Source organism: Salvia miltiorrhiza, chromosome 3 (genome assembly GCF_028751815.1).
Source record: "Salvia miltiorrhiza cultivar Shanhuang (shh) chromosome 3, IMPLAD_Smil_shh, whole genome shotgun sequence".
NCBI classification, from domain to species: domain Eukaryota; kingdom Viridiplantae; phylum Streptophyta; class Magnoliopsida; order Lamiales; family Lamiaceae; genus Salvia; species Salvia miltiorrhiza.
Window position 1 is genome coordinate 23,178,210 of NC_080389.1, and position 22,793 is coordinate 23,201,002.

The window sequence follows — 22,793 nt, forward strand, 5'->3', positions numbered from 1 at the left end:
AAGGAGCCAGGTATGTTTTCTCTGCCATGTTACATCGGTGATACTAAGATTGAGCATGCTATGTGTGATCTAGGAGCTTCTATTAATGTCATGCCTTTAGCTGTTTATAATAGTTTAAATGGTGCGAAGTTGGTAGATACTAAAGTTGTGATTCAGTTAGCCGATGGATCATGTGTGCACCCTGAAGGTTTGCTTGAAAATGTCCTTGTGAAAGTGAATAATTTTGTTTATCCTGCTGATTTCCATGTGGTGAAAACGAGTGGTATGCAGTCGAAGGAGTCAGCTGGTGTTCTGTTAGGTCGTCCTTTCTTAAGGACCACTAGGGCAGTCATTGATGTTTATAGTGGTACTATTTGTTTGGATTATCATGGAGAAAAGTTTACTTTCAACATTGATGATACCATGAAAAGTCCCCATGCTGTTAAAGCTGTTTGTGCCACTAATGTTACTGACCCTTTTGTCCAAGAACATCTTGAGACTAAATCTGTGCAGGACAAATTTCTTCATGTTGACCCGAAACTCGCAGGTTCTGGACATACAGACTGTTTGCCCAAACAGAAGCCACGCGACAGAAGTCTGCATTTTGATGTGGAACCACCCGACTTAAAAGATAAGTGTGTGGATGAGCTTCGTCTTGAAGCTTATGACGCTGCGATGTGGTATAAGGATCGCAGCAAGATGTGGCACGACAAGAACTTTCAAGGAAAGACATTTACAGTCGGCCAAAAGGTACTTTTGTTCCAGTCAAAGCTGCGGTTGATGACCGGAAAATTGAAGACGAAGTGGATTGGCCCCTTCGTGATACAGTCTGTTTGCCCAGATGGGGCGTTTGAGATACGCAGCCTGGATACGGTGAAGACATTCACCGTGAATGGACAACATTTGAAGCCGTTCTATGATGCCTCCTCTTTAGTTCCAGCGGAGTCTGTTTCGCTGTTGGTTCCGAGCATTTTTTGAGCACTTGAGCAGTCGAGCTGGCGACTTTCAAATCTAGCGCTTGGTGGGAGGCAACCCACCGTTGGTTTGTTTTTAGTTTTTTTGTTGTTCTTTGTTTTATTTTTAGTTGGTGTTTTGTTCTTTGTCTTAAGTTCGGTTGCTATGCGGATACTATGCTTCTAGAGGTGTTCATATTTCTGCAGCTCTACGCAGCCCTGCCAGCGCCGCCACTCTCTCCTCTGCCCTACCAGCGCCACCACTCTCTACTCTGCACAGACCGCACACTCCACTCTTCACCGCCTCTCACGATGCTTCAGTTTTTCATTGCCAATACTCAGGGACAGTTTCTAAACTCTCCTTATTTCTTTTATGCCCTGAGGACATGGCATGCTCTAAGTGTGTGGGGGGTGTTTTGTTGTGCTTATATTTTCAAGTGGGCGAGATCAGTCTTTCTATGCTTAGTTTTGGTCTTTATCTCGTGCGAATTTTTATGAATCGGTGGAAGAAGAGATGGTTTTCGATGTGACTTTCGGGTATGTGAATGAATGGTAGCAATTGGAGGTTTTACCTTCGATATATGTTTCTTGATTGTGCAAAGAATTATGAGTTTTGTTGCAACACTTTTGTAAGTAAGTAAAACGTGATTTGTCCGGTAGATGCTAGAAGGAGTGTTGTCATTGTGATTGCCTACGATCGTATCTTATCTGTGTGAAAAATGTTGGACGAATTGCCAACTCTAAAAATGCCAGCTCTGAAACATCTGGCCGGCTCTGAAAACGTGACAGCTCTGAGTCTCTGCTCCTCTAGTCTAACTATGAGCATGGGAAACCACGTGAAAAGACTTTGGATTACATCCAAATGGTTTTATTTCATGAATTATGGCTCAACTGTCGACTGTAGAAAATCTTAAGCACAAAAAGTGTAAAAAAATGGTGATATTGATTATAAAGGCGATCACATTAGGGAATTCACTTCTAGCGGAGAATTGGGTCTGATCGAATTACTTGCATTACTCTTTTGTTGCTTCTTAAACTTTGAGTTACTTGCATGATCGAGAAGATGTGTGTTGATTGTAAAATCTTGAATTGACTTGTGAATGTTTGGATTGGAAATTAGCATTGTTGAAATCAATCTCTTCCTAGAATTCATATGGATTTTGCTTGAGGACAAGAAAAAGGCTAAGTGTGGGGGGTTGATTTATGCTTAATTGTGCTAAATTTTGGGGTTTATATGAGCTTTATTTTAAGAGAATCTTCTAGAAATTGGTGCGTTTTATGGCTTGTTTGATGCTTCGCAGGAGATTTAGGTTTTTAGATGGAAGAATACAATTTTGGAGATTTCGGGGCTAAAGAGGGTGTTTTTAGCAAAACTCTGTAGCCAGAGCAGAGCAGCATAGCTCTGTCGCCAAAGCCCGCGCTCGAGACTAGACCAGAGAAGTCAACCAGACCAGAGAAGTCAGCCGAAGCCCCACGTCAGAGAAACCAATCTCCAGAGCAGCGAAATGGATAGCCAGAGCAGCGAAGTCAATCTCCAGAGCAGCAAAGTGAATCGCCAGAGGAACCGAAAGGTGCCAGAGCAGAGAAAGCCCCGAACTGCAGAGAAATTAAAACCATAGAAATCAACATATCAGAGCAGAGGAATCACTAGTCAGAGAAATCACCAGTAATCGCAGCGAAGTCAGAGCAGAGAAATAAGGCAGAGCAGAGAAATCACCATTTCTCTGGCGCGACCCGTTCCCTTGGCGATAGCCATTTCTCTGGCAAGGTCCGTTTCTCTGACGACAGCCGTTCCTCTGGCGAGAGCCGCGATTTCTGCCAGAGTGGAGATTACTTGCTGAGTACGCCAGCTGGAAGTTGCCTTATCTTGCACGATTTTATTGCCTTTAGAGTTCTACTTTGCATGGCAACTTCCATAGTGATCAAGAAGGATTTGAAATCTATAAATAGGGCTTAGTTTTCGTCTTTCAGGGATATAATTGCTTGCCCTAATTTTTGTCTTTGCTGGAGATCATCTTTCCCTTGGCAGCCGCAAACTTTAGACTTAGACTTATTAGTTTACTTTGATTACGTTCATCCTTTTGCTTTAGTTTTTAGTGCAGACGATTTCTCTTTTCATTCCAGAGTGGTTATTTTACTTTCTTTGCAATTTAATTTATTCTCTCGTTCTATGTTTACTTTTATTTCTTTGCTTGTTCTTAATTTAAGCATGAGTAGCTAAACTTTTAATTCGGCGAGAATAATGAAACTCTAATTTAATGATCTATGAGACCTAATTGGTTTAAAATTGCTTCCTATTGATTTCGATTTATTCCTAGGGTTCAATGATAATTCTGATTTTATTTAAGCCTGATCAACTTAGGTTTAATTGGATTATAGTCAATTAGCACCTCCAATCCGTAATTGTTGGAATAGGGCTGATTAGTGACAAAACTACCATGTTCGTAGTAGGAATTAATTGGTATGTTAATTATTAGTAGCGTATCTAGGATAATTGATATAAATGGGGTTCCTTCACCTTAATGCTATTATAATATTAAATCTAAGACTGGCGTATCCAGCTAGGTTATATTTTAATAAGGGAAATAGACAAGACTAGCGTATCTAGCTATCTATCGACATACTAAGTAGGAATTGGGGTATGTCAGTGCGTATCACGGTATCCTATAACTCGTTGGTTAATAGGGATTAATTGATTATTGTGTCGAGGATCAGAGATTAAATTAGTGTGGATTTATTTGAGCCGAATTACCTTTCTATTGATTTATTTCAAAGTTATTTCTATTTTATTTGTTGCATTCTTAGTTTTAATTAATTCTTCTCAAAATTAAGGCATGGTGGCATCACCGTTTTTATAGATTTAGGAATTTGAATGATTTTTAACTGCTCTCTGTGGGATCGACCCTGCTTACCATTATACTAATTTATTTTGGTAATTCCGCAGGAATTATTTGGTGGTTGGCGACGTCCACTAGGCACATTTCTTTGATTAGGGCCCCAGAGTTTTCTTTGTTGATGAATATGATAAAACCCCTTGTTATGCCAATTTGAGCCGAACCTATTCTTTCTTGAGCCTTTATGATGTTATATCTAAAAGAAAGAATTGTTGTGATGCACAAAATGGTAAACAAGGAATTGGAAAAAAGAAGGAAAATCTGGGCACAAAAAAAATGATAAAAGTTGCCTAAAGTCAAAGAAAAATTGATCCCTAGTGAAACGGGGGAATGGAAACTTGGTTGTGGTTTTACTGAATATATATGCTGGGTATGGGTGATACTGAATTGGCCATTGAACTATATGTATCTCACCTTTGTTCCGTATACCCCATTACAACCAAACAAAGACCCTCTGATGAGTCATGCTAGTGTGCTTTACTTGTAGTTTTCAATCAAACTCATAGAAGAACTGGTGCAGCAAAGTAAGAGTGTATACACTTAGCCCGGTACTTGAGTGAGAGAGAAACTACTATCGTACTTTATGCATGTTCATTACTATCTGGTTTGTGGTTTAGATTGAACTGAATGATGCATGTTGGTATGATCTGATCCTGATGTTTGTGCAAGTCTCGCGTCTTGAAGTTTTATTTCTTTCCTTTCGACTTTTCGTCCGTGTCTTCTGTGAATCCACATACATACTTGAGGGCAAGTATGGTTTAAGTGTGTAGGTGTGATGCGTCTTCGACTTTTGGGCCATTTGGCCCTAGTTTTCTCTTTGTTTGTGTCAGTTCAGGTCTGTCCAGGGGAAAACAAAGTTGTTAAGAAAGGAAGGACCAGTAGAGCGGAAACAGAAGAAATGTGGTTAGAATGGGCATTACCAAGCCCAGATTGCAATGTTATGTTTACCAGCATGGAGGTTAGGCGCAGTACCTCTCCAGTCTAATTTAGGGCATGGAAACCCGAAGCAACCCACCTGGTATGAATCAAACTGAAGGAAGCAATCCGTCTGACCACTACATTGAGAAGCAGACAGCCGAAGCCAAGAAAGGAAAGTAAATCCCAGGGATTTGGAGGAAGGAGGCCGAAGAAGGAAGAAGGAGCTAGAAGAATCCGGAGAAAGGGAAAGGTTGACTACAGCATGCAGCTGGAAGGTATCTTCAATCGGATCAATCAAGGATTGAGCTAAAGAAGGAAAGAGAATCTCGATGAAGATATGAAGCTGGCGCAGCTGGGGTTAGACCTTCACCATTCGGCAGTATAAAAGATGGATGATGTGCAGCGTGAAGAACTTCTTGGCACCTTTGAACTCTCGTTTTATTTAGATTACTACTTTAATCCTGCCGTGAGTGGCATCCAAAACAATTTACGTTTCAGTGTTATTTCCTATTTCCGTTTTGCTTTCAACTCGGACAAGATTAAAGGCTCGTGGCCTTAGGTATTATTTCTATTATTCAAGTATTTGCTTTTGATACATGATGTGTTTAATTCATTTAACATTTATGAATTTTGCTATGTGTGAGTAGTTCCTTCAGTGAGGTTTTAGGGGTGGAAATAATTGTTGTCAACATGTAAACATTCGTGAGGCATTTGTTCTTTTGGTTAAGTCTCGTGGTTCCGGAAAGATCTGTTCGAAACCATGGGCAGTAGGGGCCTAACGGGTGATCTCCGTTCGGTAAAACATTGTCCGTGTCAAGCAAAGGCCAGGGTATACTGATAACAATCATGTTTCCATTGTTTTTAGTATTCATATGATGTCATTTTCATAGGAAATTGAGTGTTGGATGGTTGTTTTGTGCTTAATTTGCTTTATTTTGTGAAACACAATTCTTACTCGAACTTTGAAGGAAATTGCAGGTTTATCGAGTTTGAATTTGGAAAACTGTGCTGAAATACAAGTTGTAGATCGTCTCGATAGGAGTTCGTGAGCGCAAACAGATCACAAATCTGAATTCGAACGAGAAAGTTATGGCCGAAACAAAAACATCGCGCGCAGCAGTCAGAACTCGGCGGTCAAACACCGTTGACCACCGCCCGAAGAAGGAATTCCGGCGACCGGCCCGGAGATCACCGCCTAGGACGCCGGGACTTCAGGAACATTGGAAGAAACGCGGCGATCGCCGTGTTATGAAGGATTTTTGTGCTTGGGCACCTTGTGGAATATCCTAACCCTTGTTTTGATGATACCAAAATTCATAGGACTTATATGTAATAGACTAGAATCGTTTTGAACTCAAGTGTTAGAGTTCGTTTCTAGTTTAGCTTGCGGTGTCGAAGACTGAAGACTGAAGACTGAAGAACGAAGACCGAAGACTGAAGACTACAGATACCAACTGAAGTATCAGTTGAAGACTGATTATTTAATGCGCGCAATGGACTGATACTAAAGTCAAGTATCAGTTGAACATTCCTCCTAGGACTGATCTTCCAACGTTCAGAGGAAGCCACGTACGCACAAGTACAGCCGCATTAAATGCAGAGATCTCAGAATATCTTATCTCTGCAGAGGTCATTCCTATTTGGTGGTAACTTTTCAGAGACGTCACATCTCCTGTCCATCAAAGAGAGCCGTTTCCACACAGACAAGGAACCTCGAAGATTGAAGCCTCAGCCCAAATCTTTCCAACCTTTTTGCCTCTGCAATAAAATTTCTTGAAAAGCTCATTGACATGACAGAATGTAATGATGACTTTCAACTTTTTGAAGACGCAGTCCCAGACAAGGAACGGCGGACGCACATGTTCTCTTCAATTGCATTTTAAGCACAGTTTTTGAAAAACCTTTTCATCTTCTTACATGGTTCACATCTTGTTTATTTATACCATGTTGTCTTCACGATTTTTCTGCATCAACTAACAACTTTCCACAGCCTTCACTGTGAGAAAAATTTTCAATCTTTCCAAAAGTTGCAGAGAAAAATTGTTCCGACTAAAGGAGAAATCTATGACTGCAAAGTCATGGAGTGGAAGAATGACGCTCACACACTTGGTCTTCACCGGACCCTTCCACTGGATCTCAACGTCTCTCCGGCGTCAAAGTTTGCTCTACCCTCACTTGTATCCAGCGAAGCGAGTGTTTTCCATCCTCATGCCCGTCACATGGATTGGAAGTTCCTGTCTAAATTGGACAGACTTCACCTGGTTCTCAGGAAGCTTCTCACCTTTTGGCGAAGCCTCCATGTGGTGCAACAGCAATGAGCAGGAGCTCATTGCCATCCGGCGCAAAATCGACAGTGCTAGTCCTCACGACTACCACTGGTTCGATTATCCATCTTCACCTCATCTTCTCTCCCATGTATGACGAGGTGCGTTTTGATCCATTTCTTTCATCAACGCCTCGCCATGCATTTCCTTCGTTTCTCCTCCCCTCCTCTCGCACTTCTTAATTCTTCTCTCCTCGTCTGTCTCCTCGCTCTCCGGATCGTATGTATAGTTGTATCTCATGTCTATCTTTAACGATGCTATGCATACTTTCCTTTCCTTCACACTGCTCTTCTCCATTTCTCTGTCTCCCCGCCTTCTCCGTCCTCCCTTTTTCATTCTTCTCCACCCACTCCTGACGTCCTCTTCCTTCTGCATATTCGGGACTCCTCCCCTTCTCAAGTCGTCATCACAACTACTTGAGAATTGGAGTTGAAGTCTCATTTGATCTCAGCTTCCATGGTCATCTCTCTTTTTGATGTTGCTAAAAAGGGGAAAAGTTGGGAAAGTCAGAGTCAGTGAGCAACCTTTCCTTTGGTTACTCCTGTCCCTATTTCTTGACTGTAGATGGGATAGCTAAGGATCACCAGAAGGATGACGTTTCAGAAGAGACCTCAATTCAACGGAACACAAGTGAGAGTGGAACAAGCTTAGGAACATGAAGACATGAAGACAGAAGATGAAGATCAAGAAGTTCAAGGCGCAACCAAGCAGACTGCTGGAGTCCATGGGTTTCCCATGTTGTTTTTGTTTTTCTTTTTTACTCCAATATAAGTCTTGCTCTGTACCTCGACTGATGGCTTATCAGTCTTTTTTAATGAAATGAACTTCTTATTGATCTCAACCTGAAGACAATGACTCTTTGTCCAGGCTCTGATTATGGTTTTTCTGTCTTCTTTATGTTCTGTTTTAGAACTGCTTTCGTTCTTACTCTAAGTACAAGTTTTTAGGATCTATTGTTAAGGGGGAACTGTTTTCACCCCATGTTTAGAACTTGTACTGTGAGTTCAGTCTCATTGCTGTCTAGAACTGCTGTGTGGTTTTGGCATCATCAAAAAGGGGGAAATTGTTGGGAACCTTGTGGAATATCCTAACCCTTGTTTTGATGATACCAAAATTCATAGGACTTATATGTAATAGACTAACCTTTTGAAGAATCAGTTGAAGACTGATTATTTAATGCGCGCAATGGACTGATACTAAAGTCAAGTATCAGTTGAACATTCTTCCTAGGACTGATCTTCCAACGTTCAGAGGAAGCCACGTACGCACAAGCACAGCCGCATTAAATGCAGAGATCTCAGAATATCTTATCTCTGCAGAGGTCATTCCTATTTGGTGGTAACTTTTCAAAGACGTCACATCTCCTGTCCGTCAAAGAGAGCCGTTTCCACACAGACAAGGAACCTCGAAGATTGAAGCCTCAGCCCAAATTCGAATTGCTCTCCAACGGAAGAAATCTTGAGGACGATTTACGCCAACGGATCTATTCAAGAGTTCTCCTACAAATAGCGCTCGAGGATCACTTCAACCTTCACCGATTCAACGACATAAGCTGAAGCTCTGCCAAAATTGCTACTCAGCCTAAAGCTTAACCGCCCCAAAGCTTGAATCGAAGAAGAGAATTCCAAAGCTAAAATCAGTCACTGCTGATTACATACATTCTCTTAGACCCTAGGCATATATCTGTTTACCCAGAAGCCAAAGGTCAAACTTGCTTCAAAGAACTTGTTCTTTGTAAGTATAGTTGGCACTCGTTCAAACCTCCCCCCCATAAGAGTGTTTGAGTGGTTCGAAGTTCAGGAAGGTACTCTGAACTCTGAGTGAAAAGTCTGAGCACGAGGTGTGCTTAGCAGGGAAATCCTACGCGAGGTTGTGTGGGTGCTGAAGAAGGGTTTTCTTCAGTTCACGGTTGTGTGCACCAGGCAAGCACACGGGTACGGTTTGCAGTGCACCAGTGAAGCACTTGCGGAGTGGATTGTTGGTCTGATCAACCAACCGTGGATGTAGGAAAGAGTTTTTCCGAACCACGTAAAAGTCTCTGTGTTGTTTACAGCTTTCAGTTTTACATTCCTACTTGTGCTATTTCATTTGATAAAACTGAACACTGACTAACAGCAAACAGAAACCTTAATCCAACAACCTGCTCCACCGAGGTTATTACGAAACTAAGTTTAATTTCCGCTGCGCATGATATTGATCTGACTGAACTATCCTCTGATAGTCAGGAAGAGTGATATCATCTCTATCCTAGCAAACACGACTGAAGCCCTTACTTGCATCAGTTAAGTTCCAGCAACTTAACTGATAACTCATTAGTGAAGAGCTTTCAGTATCAGTCGTCAACCCTGTTGGTCAAAACTGATTTCAGTAAAACAGGAGTCCTTGTTTGCGTGCAAAGTTTCGTTTTGATCTCTGACTGAGATCCCTCTGATTGAGGTCAGTTGATTGTGCAAAAATAGCCTATAGGTGTATTCCCCCCCCCATACACCTATTCGAGACCCTCAGGACCTAACAATTGGTATCAGAGCAGGTTGTTCGCAAGAACTATCTGCATCTGACTAGGTTCTATTTGAACTAGATCCTTTTTCTTAAAGGTCTCGAAAAAGTTTTACTCTTTCTTTTTGTGCTTGCTATCTGCTCTATCTGCTGTTATCTGTTCTCTCTTTTTTGATGGAGACTAACCACAGCAGATTATCTTCTCTACCTATGTTTAGTATTGAAAAATACGACATATGGAAGTTTCGGCTTGAAAGCTTCCTCACCGCCCAACATTGCCGAATGTGGGAAGTCATCACCAGCGGACCGATCACCATCACTGAAGTTGTCAAAAGGGTTCCTGCTGATCTCCATCAGGATCCTTACGATGAGGTCCAGCCCAAGTCAAAGGCAGACTTCACCACAGAAGAAAGGAAGCAAGATAAGTTAGACAACCTCGCCAAAAGCATCATCTCTGGCACCGTTCCCGACAAACATGTCATGAAGATCATCAAGTGCGGAACTGCAAAGGAGATGTGGGACATTCTGGAAAGAATGTGCGTAGGTTCCGAGGAAATCAAGGAGAATAAGCTATCAATAGCTTGCCAGAAGTTCGACTCCTTCCTCATGCTCAAGAATGAATCTGTCGAGGAAATGGAACAAAGATTCAATCTTATCTTGAATGAAGTTCAATCCATTTCCAAAGACAAATACACTCAACGAGAAATCAACCTGAAGATTCTTCGAGCACTGCCACGAGGAGAATGGCAGATCTACTCAGTCGCTCATCAGCATAAGCCAGGATTCAGTCAGCTCCCGACAAACAAGCTTTTCTCCGATCTCATGGCAAATGAGTTCGACCTTCTGAGAAATCTTGGTAACAAGAAGGCTGGAGGATCAGACGAAAATGGTCCATCAACCTCAAGAGGAGTTGCACTGAAGGCCTCAACCAGAGAAGGCAAGAAGCAGATCAAGGAGCCAACGGAACTCAACCCAGAGGACTTCTTCAGTCAATATGCTTTGTTGACTGAAAGATTCAACAAGATGGAGTCCAAGTTCCGGAAGTACAGAAGGTTCCACAAGCAGCACTACAAAGGAAAAGAAAGAGAAGGCAACTCCAGACATTCCACAGATCGAAGCGGAGAAAGGAAGTCAGCCGCTTACGACATCAAAGATATGGAATGCTTTAGATGTAGAAAGAAATGGCACTTTCGACATGAATGCCCTGATCAGACTCCATCTGAGCACAGAGAACTGAAAGCTAAGAAAGATCGTAGCTTTTCGAAAAAGAAAGCAATGGTTGCTGACGATGCTGACTCTTCCAAAGACACATCAGAATTATCCGACTTCGACAGTTCCAGCTCAGATGATGAGAACCGAGCCCTGATGGCCAATGAATCAGAAAGCGTGGCCGACAACAGCTACGACAATGGAATGAATGGCTCAAAGGTAAACTCTCACTCAAAAACTCCTTATACTGATAACTTCCTGATGCTTTCAGGAGACCACTCAGAATCTGGAGGTAGCTCATCCGATGAAACTGACGAGTTTGATCAGCTCATGACTGATCACTGTCAGCTGAGGAAAATGTTCGAAGATCTCCTCAAGCAGAATCAGAAAATGGACAAGGAGATCAATGATGAACGAGCTAAGAATCAGACAATCATCTACTTTTCGGATGAAACTTGTCTTGATCATCTAATCATGGAGAATAGCCGACTGGAAGAAGAGCTCAGAATCTCCAACTCAGAATGTGAAAGAGCATCTCATGAAATCAAGAGGCTCAATCACAAGTTGGAAGACACAGTCAAGAACTGCATGATGCAGTCTCCCATGATGAGCAACTTTCCATCGAAAGGTCTGGTCAACAGCATCGGAGGAAAGGTTGCAGCTGACAAAGGAAAGGATTTCATGATCATCTCAAAGGACGATCCTTCTGAAATCACAACCTCAGAAGAATCAAGAGATCATGATATGGATGAAGTTCGCAAGCGCAGACTGATGGCTAGATCAAATGTTCCACCTCCACGAAGCTACAGACGAGCTAAGGAGGCCCCCAACCAGATCATCCTACTAAGAAGCCTGGAAAGCAGATTTCAGTCAAAGATCAGGGAAGGAACATCAGGAGTCAAGAAGAATCTTCCTCATCAATCCAGGGGGAAGAAAGGCCACATTAGTCAGAAACTGACATCTTCAGTTCAGTTTCAGAAGGAACAACATCCATGGAGACCAAGCAATGCTGAGTCCAAACGAGCCAAGAGACATCCACGACAACTAGCTACTGGACATCAGCCAAGTCTCCAAAAGTCTGTAAAGACTCAAGTATCTCAAGGAAGATACTTCGCCGAGCAAAGAAGACCTCAACCACTCATCAGACAGAACTGCTACAAGAGTGAGGCCTTCAAAAGGATTTCTCAACAGAAGAATGCTCATGTGCCACCGGAAGCACCAATGACGTCAATCAGACATTCAACAAAGCGCAAGAGATCAGCCAGACCAATTCTGAAGCAGATATGGGTTCCAAAGGGAACTCGAGCTAACATCGAAGGACCCAAAGCTTGATTGGGTGCCTGAAGCAACTCTTCCTTGCAGGTCAATGTCAGGAAACTCAAAAAGAAGGAAGAGGCCAAAGTGGCTGCTCGAAGCACATGACGGGCATATAAAGCACATGACGGGCTACAAAGCTGGATCCAAAGTTACATTCGGAGACAACTCAATCGGAGAAATAAAAGGCTACGGTGTGCTCAACATGGGTAACGCCAGTATCAGTAATGTTAGCTTTGTTTCTGGTCTTAAACATAATTTGTTGTCTGTGAGTCAATTTTGTGACAGTGGTTTCACAGTGAAGATCAAGAAGGATGAATTCACTGTTAGAAACAATCAAAAGAAGGTGGTTCTGAAAGAATTCAGACAAGGGAGTCTCTACGTCGTTTCTTGGGAAGACAGCCCACCAGAAATGTCGCATCCCGATTCCCGACGCTAGTAATAGCGGGGTACGAGTATCAATACGACTATTTTTAAAAGAATAAAAGATAAGAAGAACTAGATTGAACGTCATGTGGAAGCTCGCATCAAAGGGGTGTTAAGGAAATCATCATAAATGAACCCAAGGGTAAAATCGTCAATGTCGTCATAACTTCATAAATATCAGGAATTTCAAGATAATAAACAAAACGGATATCGCTCATTTTTCGTAAGGAATCATAATATGCAGAGTATCGCAGCAAAAGGCGAATCGATTATATGTATGAAGACATATAACCGTGAGTACATTGCTTAAATTCTACAAAAAATCAAAGTATATCAATCATCAAGACTTTATCGTCAAAATGGAAATACGATAAAGTAAATACATCCTCCAACAATTCCCCACCAGCACCAGACCAATCTCGCTCCTCGCTTAGTCTGCACATTTAGAAATACATGCAGGGCGTGAGTACATAATACTCAGTGGGCAAACGCCGAAAAACAAGGAAAGTGCTCTTAGAGCTATAAGTTTGAAGCTTGCCACATCTCAGCAATACACAGAAATAAGTTAGCATCAATGAATCTGTGCATGCAGTTTTCATAATCAACATCATAAATAAGTAACTGCGCAGTTTAAACATTCATCATATATGTACCACATCCACTACTCATCATCAAAGGTACTGAGAAGTAGGCCTCCCTCTCAAGTACCGTGACCGGCCGACCCGAAGACGGCTCACAGTCACCTCTGTGCACAAAATCCCGCTTGAGGCAGGACTGAATTCGTCTCATCAGTAGAGGGTAACACACAAGCTCAACATCAAAAATTGGCAAGTCAAACAGTTCTCAAGTATCATTTATCTCGAAACATTTGTTAATCTCATAACATCATAAAATCATTTTAGAAAGCTCATACGATAAACATATACTCAAAATATTGCCCACCTGAAGACCTTACTCAAAATCTCCCGTCAAAGCGGAGTTACTTACTTCCTTGCTCTGCTCGTGTCTTCAGGGATCATCATCATCATCGAAGGTTCATGTCATAAAATGAATCTCGATTAGAAACTCATTAACAAATCTCATGCCTTAACTCTTGCTCTATCTCATATTCTATTTCCTTATTCAACTCTATATAGACTCTCCACTCATCTCAAATCCTTAAGCTCAAGGATAGGTTTCAAGAAAATCATGGTTCTAAGTCTCGATTTATCTCTCATATAAGACTCGTCTAATTTTCATTCAAACACATAGGCAACACAAACACGTAAGGCACATAAGAAAATACAATCAAACATCATCAAAACATGCTCTGTTTACACACTGACTCAACTTCAAAAATTAACCAGTTCTGACTCCGACATCTCCTGGACTCGAGACTCATACCAAAAGAAAGGTCTTCGAGTCTAGTTTCATATAAAAAAAAAGTAGAGTCAAAAACACCAAGTGGTTTGGGAGATATGACTGTTTTATAAAAACACCAAGAAAGGTGCTCAAGACTCATGTAGAGACTTGCTATAAAATTTTCAAAGCTTTTTGACATCGAAAAATCGTCGATCACAGTAGGTCAGTAAGCCTACGAAAATCACCAAAATCTCATCTCAAACTCTTAAATGCTCAACTCAACATTCCTTCAAAGAAAACCAATCAAAGCTCATCTTAAACACATATAACACTCACAAACATTCAAAAACATTATAATACTCATCATACTCAAATTAACTCTCCTCTTTTACATCTTAACTCAAATCTCAAGGGAAACGTTTCAACGAACGCATCAATTCAATTCTCTTTTCATTCTCACGCTCAAAATTACCCAAACACTCATTAATGACCTCATACATCATATAACTCATTTTACACATATAAATCCCCTTTTTATCATGTAAACTAAATTCTAATGATAACTCATGTATCAATGCAAACTCTTAACAAAAGCATGACAAACGTTCACATAACGATCATAAATCGATTAGACCTCATTTTATCATTCATTGACCTCTCCAAATATGAAAACTCAAAAACTCATTCAAACTAAACTAAGTCCAAATTTTACTTAGCTTACAATAGACTTAATCAAACATATTAAAACACTAATATCATGCTCAATTTCATATATCTTAAGTCAAATCACTTAATAGACACATAAGCAAGAAAATCCTAATTTTTATTAAACTAAACTCTTTGAAATTTTATAAACACACATGGATCTTTAATCTCATTATAGATCTATCAATTTTAACCCATTTATTCTCACATAAAAACCATCAATTAACAAATTAGAGCATAGATACACATATCCCTAATTTTATTAAACTAACTCACATCAAACTCATCAATTGACATCATATACTCACTTTATTCCATCAATCATCATCATATACATCTCATGGACTCATCCTCATCATCAATTCATCACTTTAATCATCAACTCAAAAATTCCCAAATTGGGGTAAACTAAACTCATCCGATTTTTACATCTCAAAACATAGCTTTTCAAAACACACAACAATCATAACCAAACATCACATAGATCACTTTTCTCACCCCAATTCAAAGAAAGAAGAAGAAAATTTTTTGAAGGGTATGAGACCCAAATTTTCGAAAATTTAGAAAAATGAAGGGGGTGATTTTCTTGCTTCAAATTCTCAAGAATACACACATACAATCTCATACAAGTCATATCTATGAATTTATACATCACTTACCCAAACTTTACACCAACAATCACACTTTCTCTCTCTAGCCTTGGAAGCAATCTCCAATGATTCTCTTGAATTCAAGTAGCTAGGATGTGTTTATGTGGGATTTTGTTGGTGATTTATGTGTTTGAAATATTTTGGTGAAGCTTCAAAGGTCTCTCCCATGGTTGACAATGGAGGAAATGTGAGAGAGAAGGGAGAGAGGTGGTGGTCGAAAGTTAGGGAGAAAAGGAGAGAGAGAAATTTGCAAGATATGAAATGGATTTGGAAATCTTATGAAAGATTTGTGAATCTTAAGTAAAGATTTGATATCTTTGAGAATATATGGCATTAAATGCCTAATCTCTCTCTCTAATCTCTACACTCTCAATCTCTACTCTCTCAATCTCTACACTTGGTAAATTTGTGGTATTTAGTCACATGGTAGGGAAATTAAAGAAAAATGTGAGAAGGGTGATCAATTAATAATCACAATAACTATGGAAATGTTACTCATTAATAAAATACCATAGCATAATTATTCATGTGATCAAATAAAATAATTATAGCACTAATACTAGTGCACTCACTCAATTATAATATTCATCCTCATAGGAAAAATAATTTAAAAAAAAATTATGCTAGGAAAAATTTCCATAAACCGGCATCATTCGATTTCTCGATGAAAATAAATCGCACTTTCCTTGGAAACTTAATCAAAAATCCAAGTGCTAAGGTCTCAAATAAAAATCATAGTAACTTGGTCATAATGACACACGTAACAGAAATCACCTAATCAATCAGTCACGTAATTCACATAACATCACATCAAAGCAGTCGGCAAACACAAACAGACTAAACGTCTCTCTCTAACCGACTATTTTCATCGAGGTTCTCACTCTTTCTTTCTCGACTCTATTTCCAACTTATTATTCCTATTTTCTTAATAGGACAATCAAACTCTGATAACTCGGTATCCGGTAACTCTATTCCCGGTAGTTGGAAATAAAATAAAATCTCAGCTCAATTCAATCAGCATCTCTATCTCAACTCATTTCTCAAATCTCATCACTCTAATTCCATCATCGGTTTATTTACTCGTATCACTATTTGAAAGACAATCTGTCTTATTTGGTCATAAAAAAAAGTAGTCTCGCATCTCGACATCTCAGTACTCTCTATAGTGTTAAGACACTATCTCACAACATAAGGAAAAGTACGGGGTGTTACAAGAAACGTGCCTCATCAGCAAGAGAAGCTCGGAGCTCAATTGGCTATGGCACAAGAGACTCAACCATCTCAACTTCAAGACGGTCAACAAACTTACTAAACATCAACTGGTAGAAGGCCTTCCTTCTATTGTGTTCCAGAAGAAGCAAGAATGTGAAGCATGCCTCAGAGGAAAGCAGACGCGGATGTCATTCAAGTCAAAGTCAGGACACTCCTCTGAAAGGATTCTGCATCTACTTCACATGGATCTATTTAGCCCGATCACTCCAAGAAGCTACAACGGTAGGAAGTACACCTTAGTAGTTGTGGATGATTATTCATGATATACTTGGGTTATCTTTCTCTTCAAGAAGAAAGAGACACTAGAGGAACTGCCAAAGCTGCTGAGAAGACTGAGCGTTGAAAAGGAAGTCAACATCATCAGCATCAGATCAGATCGTGGGACTGAGTTCCTCAATACTGTCATTCGTAAGTATTGTGATGAACAAGGAATCAGTCATCAAACTTCTGCAGCAAGAACTCCACAGCAGAACGGAGTTGCAGAAAGAAGAAACCGGTCTCTAAAGGAAGCAGCAAGGACGATGTTAGCCGAGTCAAAACTCCCCTTAAAGTTTTGGGCTGAAGCAGTCAACAACGCATGCTACACGCAGAATCGCTCCTTCCTCACTCAGAGACATGGAAGAACTCCATACGAGTTATGGAAGAACAGAAAGCCATCGATTGCCTACTTTCATGCTTTCGGTTCTAAGTGTTTCATACACAACAATGATAAGAAGAGATTGAACACTTTCGATAGCAAGGCTGATCCAGGAGTCTTCCTTGGATACTCTGGAACAGAACGTTCAAGCAAAGCCTATCGAGTGTTTAATACCCAAACTCTTTGTGTTGAAGAAACACCTCATGTGATCTTTGATGAGTCTACAGATGGTTTCAGGGAACAAGAAGCTGAAAAGTGTGTTCAAAACACTGAAGGTTCCAAAGCTGAAATCCACGACACCGAGCCCTCTACTGTCTTGGTGTGGGGACCAGGCAAAGATGAAGATACTGAGATGCTTCAGTATCAGAAGATCAACCAAAGGTCTGAAGTTCAGATTGGAGCCAATGCAGATGGCATTAGTCAAGGGGGAACTCCAGTTGCTGAAGTTCGAGTTGAACTCGCAGAAGCCGCCCCAGCTCAACTCTCCCCTGCTCCAGAAGGTGCTCAACACCCCAGAACCATTCTGACCGAAGAAGGCCCACCATCTCCAGAAGAGATCAAGAAGTATCGAAGATGGTTTGAACTCCACTCAAAGGAGAACATCATTGGAGAACCATCAGATGGCGTCAAGACTCGGATATCAATGTGCAACCTCGTCTTCGACATCAATCAAAACTGCATCAACGAAGATAAGAATTTCAGCTGTTTCTTATCAACTACAGAGCCCAAGGATATTGAAGAAGCTCTGAAGTCTACTCAGTGGGTCATCGCAATGCTAGAAGAACTCAATGAATACAACCGAAATTCAGTTTGGGAGCTTGTAGATCGACCAGACGATGCAAAGGTGATTGGCTTGAAATGGATTTTCAAGAACAAGGAAGACGAAGAAAGAAATGTTGTGAGAAACAAAGCAAGGCTAGTGGCTAAAGGATACAGTCAAGAAGAAGGAATCGACTACGACGAGACGTTCACCCCTGTAACACCCCGTACTTTTCCTATGTTGTGAGATAGTGTCTTAACACTATTGAGAGAACTGAGATGTCGAGATTCGAGAAATGAGCTGAGATAGAGATGCTGATTGAATTGAGTTGAGATTTTAATTTTATTTCCGATTACCGGGAATAGATTTACCAGATCCCGAGTTATCAGAGATTGACTGACCTATTAAAGAAAATAGGAATAATGAGTCTGACATAGAGTCGAGGAAGAAAGAGTGAGAACCTTGATGAAAAGAGTCGGTCCGAGAGGTGTCTAGTTTGTTTGTTTGCCGACTGCTTTAATGTGACATTATGTGAATTTACGTGACTGATTGATTATGTGATTTTCGTGATGTGTGTCACTGTGACCGAGTTATTATGATTTTTATTCGAGACCTTAGCATTTGGAATTTTGATTAAGTTTCCAAAGCAAGTATGGTTTATTTTTATCAAGAAATCGAATGATGCCGGTTTATGAAAATTTTTCCGAGCATAATATTTTTAAATTATTTTTTTTTTCCTACGAAGAGGAATATTATAATTGAGTGAGTGCACTAATAATAGTGCTATAATTATTATTTTGGTCACATGAATAATTATACTATGGTATTTTATTAATAAGTGACATTTCCATAGTTATTGTGATTTTTATTTAATCACCCTTCTCACACTTTATTTTAATTTCTCTACCATATGTTATATGCCTTAAATGACTAAGTATAGAGATTGAGAGAGTAGAGATTGAGAGTATATTATGGAGAGTGTAGAGATTAGAGAGAGATTAGAGAGAGAGAGATCATCCATTAATTGCAAATATTCTCTAAGATTTGAAATCTTCTTTAAAGATATGCAAGATCAATTCAAATCTTGCAAAGCCAAACCTCTCTCTCCCTCACTTGAATTTTCGGCCATCATCTCTCTCCCTCACACAATTTTCGCCCAACACACATACACTCATCTCTTTCATTTATCAATTCCACCATTTTCCTCCATTGATGAAAACCTTCGAAGCTTCCTAAAATACTACCAAACACTTCAAATCACTCTAATATCCTCCATAAACATATTCTATCCACTTTTAATCAAGAAAATCCTTGAAGAAGAAGCTCCAAAGTAGAGTGAGAAAGTGAGAATTTTGGTGAGAACTTGGGTAAGTGGCCATGTTTTTTTTTAATTCTTGCTTGAAGGATGTTGTGTGAGTGTGTTCTTGAAAGATGAAGCAAGAAAATCACCCCTCCCTATTTTCCTTAATTTTCGAAAAAAAGGGGCTCCATCCCTTCAAAAAATTTTCTTTTTCTTTTCTTGATTTGGGGTGAAAAATGAGAGTTATGTGATGTGTATTGATGTTTGATATATGTTGGGAAATATGTGTCATGAGATGTGAAACTTTGATGGAAGTTAGTTTACCCAAAAAGGGGAACTTTTGAGTCAATGAGTTAAATGATGAGTTGATGAGGTAAATGAGTCTATGAGATGTATATGATGATTATTGATGGAGTAATTTGAGTATATGATGTCAATTGGAGTTTTTTTATGTGAGTTAGTTTACTAAAATTTGGGATATGTGTATACATGCCCTTATTGGTGAATTGATGGTTTTGATGTGGGATTAATTGGTTAAAAATGAAAGATCTATAAGTTGATTAAAGATTTGTATGTGTTTGTAAAAAATTTCAAAGAGTTAGTTTAGTAAAAATTAGGACTTTCTAGTCTATGTGTTATTTAAGTGGTTTTGCTTGAGATGTATGTTTTTAAGCATGATAGTAGTGTTTTTGTATATTTGATTAAGTCTATTGTAGGCTAAATAAAATTTTGGCTTATTTTAGTTTGTATGAGTTTTGAGCTTTTATATGATGTGAGTTTGATGCTTTATAAAATAAGGTTTAATTGCTCTATGATCATTATGTGAACTTTATCCTTGTTTTGTTGAGAGTTTTATGTTGATACATGGATTTTCTATAAAATCTAGTTTATATGATAAAAAGAGAGTAAATATGTGAATAATGAGTTATATGATGTAAATGATCATATTTGAGTATTTGAGAAATTTCGAGCATGATATTGAAAAGGAATTTGTTAGATACGTTCGTTGAAATGTTTTCTATGAGATTTGAGTTGATGATGAAAGAAAAGAGTCGAGATTGTATATTACGAGTATTTTGATGTTTTCGAATGTTTTTAAGTGCTTTAAGTGCTTAAAATGAGTTTTGATGAGTTTGCATGGTTTAAATGTTGAGTTGAGCATGTTTGTTTGTGTGTATGTTTCGGAGTCGTTTTTCACGACGCGCTGACTCACTGTTTTCGAGGGGTTCTTGATACCCAAACACCCTGAAAATTGTATGGTAAGTATATTTGAGAGTCTTAAGCATACCGGTAAAATTTCAAGTCATTTGAACTTCGTTTGCTATTTTTATAAAATGTAAAACTAAAACTGCTACGTTCTGCCGAATTGTTCGGTGAGTAGCCAATAGAGTCATCGTTTCCAGTAGCTTTCCTTAGCATTCTGGAATCCAAATTTTTATGGTTGCGACCTGAGTGTCTTAGCTAAGTTACCACAAAATTTCAGACCGTTTTGGCAACGTTTACTATTTTAAACAAATCAAACGTTTCGATTGCTAAAAACTGCCGAATATGGTAGACTGTAGTAAAACAGTCATATCTCCTAAAATACTTGGAGTTTTTGATCCTATTTTTTTTAAAATGAAACTAGACTCAAAGAGGTTTCTTTTGGTTTAAGTTACGACCCCAGGAGAGTTCTGTACAGAGTCTGGTGAGGTTTTAAAGTTGAGTCAGCGCAGAGTAAAGCTTGTTTTCGACTTGTCTATGTGTGTTTTTAATATGCTTAAGTGTTTATACTTGTTTATGTGCTTGTTTGCTATGAGTTTGAGTCGAGTTGAGAGTTAAGTCGAAAATTGGACGTGTGAATCCTTAGAAGCCAAGTATACCTAGGGATTGAGTTATAACGGGTAAATAGACGTTGAGTGAGAAGTTAAAGTAAAGAAGAGATTGGATTTAGAAATTGAGTTTCTGACTAAGGTTTGTTTTATCACATGAACCTTCGATGACGATGACGATGTGATGATGACATATGAAGGCCCGAGCGAGACAAAGAAGTAAGTTGCCTGATTTCTTTCCAGAATAAGCGAAGGACTTCAGGTGGGCAATATTTTGAGTATACATATATTATCCGAGCTTTCTAAAATGATTTGATGATATAATGATGTTATGAGCTTATCAAATTATTTGAGATAAATGATGTTTGAGAACTGTTTGACTTGCCAATTTTTGATGTTGAGCTTGTATGTTACCCTCTACTGATGAGATGAGACGAATTCGGGTCCTGGGCAGTTGATAGCTATCCTGCCAGGGCTAGTGTACACTGAGGTGACTGTGAGCCGTTGAGCGAATCGGCCGGTCACGGTACTTGAGAGGGAGGCCTACTTCTCAGTACCTTTGATGATGATGAGTTGTAGATGCGGTACATACATGATGATTACTTTGTCTGCAGACACTTATTTATGATGTAGATTATGAAAACTGCATGCACAGATTCTTTTTATGCTAACTTATTTCTGTGTATTGCTGAGATGTGGCAAGCTTCAAACTTATAGCTCTAAGAGCACCTTTCTTGTTTTTCGGCTTTTGCCCACTGAGTATTATATACTCATGCCCTGCATATATTTCTAAATGTGCAGGCTAAGCTGGGAGTGAGATTGGACTGGTGCTGATGGGGGAGAGTTTCAAATGATGTAAATTAAATTACTATTTTGCCTCTATGATAATAGAGTCTTGATGTTTGAATTACTTAGTTTCTTTTGGGATCAAGCAATACACTCACGGTTATGTGTCTTCATACATATAATCGGTTCGCCTTTTGCTGCGATACTCTGCAAATTATGCTTCCTTATGAAAAATGAACTATACCCGTTTTGTTTTTGTTCATGAAATTCCTAATAATTAAAAAGTTATGACAATGTTGACGATTTTACCCTTGGGCTAATTTTATAAGTTTTTCCTTAGCATGCTTTTACGTGAGCTTCCGCATGACGTTCACCTAGTTCTTCTTATCTTTTATTCTTTAAAAATAGTCGTATCGATACTCGTACCCCGCTATTACTAGTGTCGGGTTTTCGGGCTGCGACAACCCCAGTTGCCAGATTGGAAGTAGTCAGACTCTTCTTAGCCTTCGCAGCTCACAAAGGTTTCAAGGTACACCAAATGGATGTCAAGTGTGCATTTCTCAATGGAGTGCTCACAGATGAAGTCTATGTAGAACAACTTCTAGGGTTTGAGGTTGCTGGACCAGAAAAGGTGTACAAGCTAAAGAAAGCGCTCTATGGATTGAAGCAAGCACCAAGAGCGTGGTATGATACTCTCTCGGAGTATCTGGTTGAACAAGGCTTCAAAAAGGGATCTGTGGACAGAACTCTGTTCACTCTCAAAGAAGGAGAAGATCTCTTGCTTGTTCAAATTTATGTCGATGACATAATCTTCGGATCCAAATCCGAACGCATGTGCAAGAAGTTTGCTGACATCATGACCAACAAATTTCAAATGTCCATGATGGGAGAAATGAATTTCTTTCTCGGATTACAAGTCAAGCAGACCAACGAAGGAATACTGATCAGTCAGTCCAAGTATGCCAAGGAACTGATAGCTAAATTCGGTATTCAGCACATGAAGTCAGTCAAGATCCCA

General features: G+C 39.6%; 2 long non-coding RNA genes across 2 annotated transcripts; one reads left to right on the top strand and one right to left on the bottom strand.

The window, feature by feature from the left end:
* Positions 1 to 12,772: 12,772 nt before the first annotated feature.
* On the bottom strand, positions 12,773 to 15,432 carry LOC131015655 (uncharacterized). The gene is made up of 3 exons (XR_009098636.1): positions 15,219 to 15,432; positions 13,456 to 13,519; positions 12,773 to 12,948 (listed from the first exon to the last, which is right to left on the bottom strand). It is a non-coding gene; the product is annotated as an uncharacterized LOC131015655 (long non-coding RNA).
* Positions 15,433 to 20,844: 5,412 nt separating this feature from the next.
* LOC131015654 (uncharacterized) lies at positions 20,845 to 22,032 on the top strand. Its single transcript, XR_009098635.1, has 2 exons — positions 20,845 to 21,251; positions 21,791 to 22,032. It is a non-coding gene; the product is annotated as an uncharacterized LOC131015654 (long non-coding RNA).
* Positions 22,033 to 22,793: the final 761 nt, after the last annotated feature.